We start from the raw sequence: 6,130 nt of genomic DNA on the forward strand, positions 1-6,130 counted from the left end.
GTAATGCCTTAGCCGATTCCTCTGTAGCAACTTTGAGGTTAAGGAAACGTGACACGTGTATTTCCGCAAGTTGCTTCTTATTGTCGTAGCGCTCCTTAAGAGCTTTCCACACCTCTTCGTAGCCGCCTGAGTAGATTCCTCCGATTAATGGCACTGCGCTGGCACTAACAGCTTGCCGAAGTTTGCCCAACTTGAATGCTTCTGGGAAGGAAGCCCGATGCACTAATGTTTCGAAGGCATCTTTAAACGCCAACCACTTGCACATGTCACCATCGAATTGTGGAATAGCTAATGGAACAAGTTTTAGATCCAACGAACAACCTTCTAAGCTTGCAGTCGGGCTGTTGCGTGTAAGCGCATTCGATGTGGGCAGTGATTTTTCTTTGCATGCGGCAATAAGGCGATTAAGTTTGCTGCACGCTTCTACATACACCTGCTCGATGTCTTCCCACAGGGCTTCATGTGCCGCAACTTCCGCGGTTTCAGCTAATCCAATTAGGTGGTCGTGATTCTCCGTAAATCGCGTAAAATGTGATTCTAGCATTTTCAGCTCCTGTTCCAGCTGAAATACATCCAACTCGTTGACTGTCTCCCTATTTACGCGCTCAAGAATGCGCCTTATTGATTTGACTGCCGTTGAACGCAATTTCAATTCTGCCATTTTGTACTTAACCAAAAAAAATAGTCCTCACAGGAGGCACCAAAATGTTAGCAATAACTGTACCGCGGAATTAAGCATAGATAACTGAACAGATTGAACCGTTTATTAAGAATGATGAAATATGAAAATTACAAGCGCAAAATGATGACACAAAATTGAAAGAAAAATACTGGTACATATATGTATGTGACAGTGCTGCCATACAGTCAAGATAAAATTTCCTTCAGTTGACGGGACGTAACGTTTCATTTGTTTGATGACGTTTGGTAAAACATTCCAAGGAGTAATCCTAAACATTCAGAAAATAACAAAACAACAGAAGAGCGCTTTCCTCATGCGGAAACACATTTAAAAATGAATCACCACTATTATTTTTCGCGTATCAATTTTTGAGTGCGCCCCACACATTCCGACAGCCTTTGGTATTTTTTAATATTATTTTCGAATTTTTTTTCTTTTAGCATGGAGCATTGAAATGCTCTCCTTTTCATTTTTTAAACTTATTTTTTATATGGTTTTCGTCGGTTGAAAATGGCGGATTTTAAAAAATAACAAAACAACCGTGATAATCATTTGACTGTCATATGACAGTCAGTAGTGAGAACATGATTAAATCAGATAAACTGTTCTCGCATACATAAAATTCCGTTGAGAATTATGTATCTGTCTCACATGCATAATGGTACCTGCTATATGTTCCTTTGTTCTGTACCAGGTGTCCGAAGCTTTCCCAGTTTGAGTCCTTTTTCATGATTATGGGCTGTCGTTGGGTACATGCGGACATGCGTGTGCGAACAAAGGAACATACATAAATTTAGCATTTGCGTGAATAAAGAAACTAATATTTCTCTATACTATAGTATGTATACATAAAACCAGTGCGCTGTTGCATTTTATCAGAGTTGCCATAGTAAAATTTTATCATCAGTTATTTGTATGCAATATTTTACTTTTGGCAACTCTGTTCGATCGTCATCGTGTCGTGATCACTGTCGTTAAAAACGAGCTATGATCGGCTGAAGGTGCCTCGCAAACGCATTGCAAAGGGGTATTGTTAGAGTACTCCAACATGAAGAAAATGGAACACGTAATCCAACAATTTTTGCAGGGGATGGCTACTTTTTAAGGCCGTGACACAATGACATTGTTCATATAGATGCGTTTAACACAAGCTTATGCATTGCAATTACATCGCCACAATAAACCAAGATGTTGCGTTTGTAAATATGAAGGAACTTCAGACGTGGCAATTGAAGTTTATTACGCCTTGCCCATTCACATACAAAATTTCGCGAAGCACTGGTATAAACATTATCCCCTTACAACAAAGATACTTGCTAACATATTTTGTGTCGTATTCATTTGTTATATTACAGTTTTTACCTGCGAAAAATGTTAGAAAATTTACCAACCAGTGGGAAAAATAATTTCACTTGCAAAGTGTGTCAACGCCCTTAACCAAAACAAATGTCACATTCTTCTTCTTATGCTTTGCTTGTAACAAAATTTGGGAGATGGCTACTTTTCAATATCAGATGGCGCCAGTGTCGCTCATTCTACCGTTCTCCATAAAAATGCGTGCAATCTACTCATAATGCATAAGCTTGTGTTAAACTCATCTATATGAAAAAAGTGCTTAGGTGTCGGGGCTTTTAACCAAAACAAATGTCACATTCTTCTTCTTATGCTTTGCTTGTAACAAAATTTGGGAGATGGCTACTTTTCATTATCAGATGGCGCCAGTGTCGGTCATTCTACCGTTCTTCATAAAAATGCGTGCAATCTACTCATAATGCATAACCCTTCAAAAAACGCGAGTACTCTATAAATAATGTAAGGAATACTCCTTTTGGAGTATAGGACTGCTCCAAATCTACTCTGTATTCATACAAAAAATGTGCTCCAATTAACATTGCGATGTCCTAGGAGAGGAGTAGGTGATCCCACTCTCGCTTTGTTTGTGAGTATTCCATAGAGTACATACGTACGAGTACTTTCCAAAGTACTTTCACTGTTGTACTCCATGGAGCACCCACAGAGGATCATATGCCAAAGTACTAAAGAGGAATTGGGTAGGGAAGAATTATGGGAGTGAATTTAAAATGAAAGTAAATAAAAAGGGGCAATGCAACTTTTATATTTTTTACTCCGAATATTCTTATGTTATTTAGCATTTGCGTGAATAAAGAAACTAATATTTCTCTATACTATAGTATGTATACATAAAACCAGTGCGCTGTTGCATTTTATCAGAGTTGCCATAGTAAAATTTTATCATCAGTTATTTGTATGCAATATTTTACTTTTGGCAACTCTGTTCGATCGTCATCGTGTTGTGATCACGGTCGTTAAAAACGAGCAATGATCGGCTGATGGTGGTCCGCAAACGCATTGCAAAGGAGTATTGTTAGAGTACTCCAACATGAAGAAAATGGAACACGTAATCCAACAATTTTTGCAGGGAAGCTTGTGTTAAACTCTTCTATATGAAAAAGTACTTATGTGTCGGGGCTTTTAATATCAGCTGGCGCCAGTGTCGGTCATTCTACCGTTCTCCATTAAAATACGTGCAATCTACCCTGCATAAATCGTTGCATCATGTGGTCCACTGGAGTACTTACCATTATACTCCACTGTAATGCAGCAATGGACCAACTCATGTGTCTACACTAACATATTGTAAGCCGATCAATGCTCCTTTTTATCGATTGTAATCACTACACGATGTTTATTGGACTGTGGGTACTCCATGGTTTACTCTGATGAAATGCGAAGCTGGAGTATATGGTCCAGTCCTAGGACATCGCAATGTTAATTGGACCATATTTTTTGTATGAATTGTGATTAATTTTGGAGCACTCGCTTGGTCCATAGCGGGTACTCCATACATGCATGCATGGAGTACTCGCGATTTTTGCAGGTACTCATAATGCATAAGCATGTGTTAAACTCATCTATATGAAAAACTGCTTATGTTTCGGAGCTGTAACGGCATGACGGCGGAAGCGCCATTTTAGAATTCATAAAGAAAAGTGTAGCTCAAGTGCGACAAAGAAAAATTCCATCCGAAATAATTAAAAACATTTCCGTGGAAGCCAACAAAAAGTTAAAAAAGTAGGGGCTGAGACCCTGAAATAGTGAAACGCGGCTTCTGCATTGTCTGCTACGTACCGCGTTGCCGTGGGAACGCGCCCCACAGAAACTAAACTTTATATGTAAAACACTGGCAAAAGGGCCAAATAGCAAATCACTGTGGCAAATGAGAAGCTCGACAAAAATACGCTATTGTGAAAATATCTAGAAATTTCTTTACTAGCTGAGGTTATATTGGCATGAATGGCTAACTAAGCGGCGTAAATGCACATATAATAAAAAGTGTTCAGTTTTTGTGCTATCGGGCGCAATTTTCCAATACTTGGGGTTGCGAAAGAAAACCCAATTAAGCAGATTACATACAGTGAGTAGGGAGATAATAGCGAGCGAAGCAGTTCCCACGTGTGACGCAACAAACAAATTTACTACACAAATTGTTCGCATTACGTCTACGCCAATTACAATATACACCGCAAATAGCTTGTAAAATTTAGGCTAACCTAGATCCAAAATTGGACCGTGTTACGGAACTTAGATTTCAACGAGTGAACTTCTCCGTCATATCGGGTTCGCTCAACCTCAGGAAAAAACCGTAAATAGACCGGTGTGCAATATGGGTAACCAAATCCTAACCCCATTAAACGCCCACCATCACGCTCTGAATTAAGCTGTAATAGCATAACCCCCGAAGTCGCTTCGGCGAGCGAAATAAATGCCACACGCAGTGACCACAAACGCCACTTATTTTACTTTTTTTCTTTTTCCCAGGAGCACCCAACTACCACCATCAACCACGCCTACAAAAAGGCAGAGGCCCACCTAAACGGCCTCCTGCACCACCAATAGCGGCATCAATAGGCAGAGGCCCATCTAACCGGCCTCCTGCAATACCAACAGTGTCCACAAAAAGCAGAGGCCCATCTAAACGGTCTCTTGGACCACCGGCAGTGACATCAAAAGGCAGAGGCCCACCTAACCGGCCTCCTGCACTACCAACAGCGACATCAAAAGGCAGAGGCCCATCTAACCGGCCTCCTGCAATACCAACAGTGACAACAAAAAGGCATAGGCCCATATAAACGGCCTCCTGCAACCCCAACAGTGTCAACAAAAAGGCAGAGGCCCATCTAAGCGGCCTCTTGCACCACCAACAGTGACAACAAAAAGGCAGAGGCCCATCTAAACGGCCTCCTGCAACCCCAACAGCGTCAACAAAAAGGCAGAGGCCCATCTAAACGGCCTGCAACCGCAACAGTGTCAACAAAAGGGTAGATGCCCATTAAAACGGCCTGCAAACCCAACAGTGTCAATAAAAGGGCAGAGGCCCATCTAAACGGCCTCCTGCAGCACTACTTACAACAACAAACACTAAATTAACAACAACAACAAGGTGAGTCCGTTCCCACTCGACAAAATATAAACACATTTTATTTAATGTGATAACAACTTAGAATTAGGGAATAAAATGAATATATATATATTTTTTTTTGTTAACTTAAACCTAGAAAAAAAAACAATTTTTTTACTAAACTAGGAAATAGTCAAATACACACGTATACTTACCTACACATACAAATTACCGAGATTATTAAAGCGAAGAAAAGGACAACCAAAAATAAGCGAAAATTTGAAAAATTTTATTACGCTTTGAAATTTAATAAATTATGTACCTAATACTAAAAAGAATGTTGAATTAGAAGTACCTAGGGTTTAATGTTACTAGTTATTACTAGGCACACGTACAGAAATACCACATAATAGCGTATGTATGTACATACAAGATGTGCTTATATATATATATGTATTTACATAAATACATTCTTTTTTGGTGAACATTGCGATAGAAGTAAATTTTGCAAGTACATAATACGAAACGCGCTAAGTCTGTTACGGTCGTTGGGTGCCTTGAGAGAAGTATAACTGGGCTGACGTTGATGTTAGGCAACGAGGGCTTTGAAGTAGACGTGGCAGTTACATACACGCGCACCTATACGTAAAATTTTAAATTCGGTTAAGTTTCGAACATTCTTTTTTTTGTTGTCTTTTTTTTTGATGAGAGTTAACTTTGGAAAAATTTTAGAATAGCACCCCCCCGAGTTCGGGGTAAAACTTGGTGTCAAATGAAAGAGGGAGTTGTCCCGATCACAAATATATATATTAAAGTGCGCACACTTATAATTTAAAAGTTATTTGTTGTTAAAGTTTGCAAATTTAGCAAATTTCTATAGCACTTTAAATTACAATTTACACATCTTTCAAAACCTTAATCCACATACATATCTATATAAATTGGGAACGATAAACTTAAATTACATTTTTGTATATTTCACATTTCATTTTTGCATTGTTTTTACTATAGTAAACAATGGTTTTTAC

The sequence above is a fragment of the Eurosta solidaginis genome, chromosome 5, assembly GCF_040869045.1.
Source record: "Eurosta solidaginis isolate ZX-2024a chromosome 5, ASM4086904v1, whole genome shotgun sequence".
In the NCBI taxonomy this organism is placed as follows: domain Eukaryota; kingdom Metazoa; phylum Arthropoda; class Insecta; order Diptera; family Tephritidae; genus Eurosta; species Eurosta solidaginis.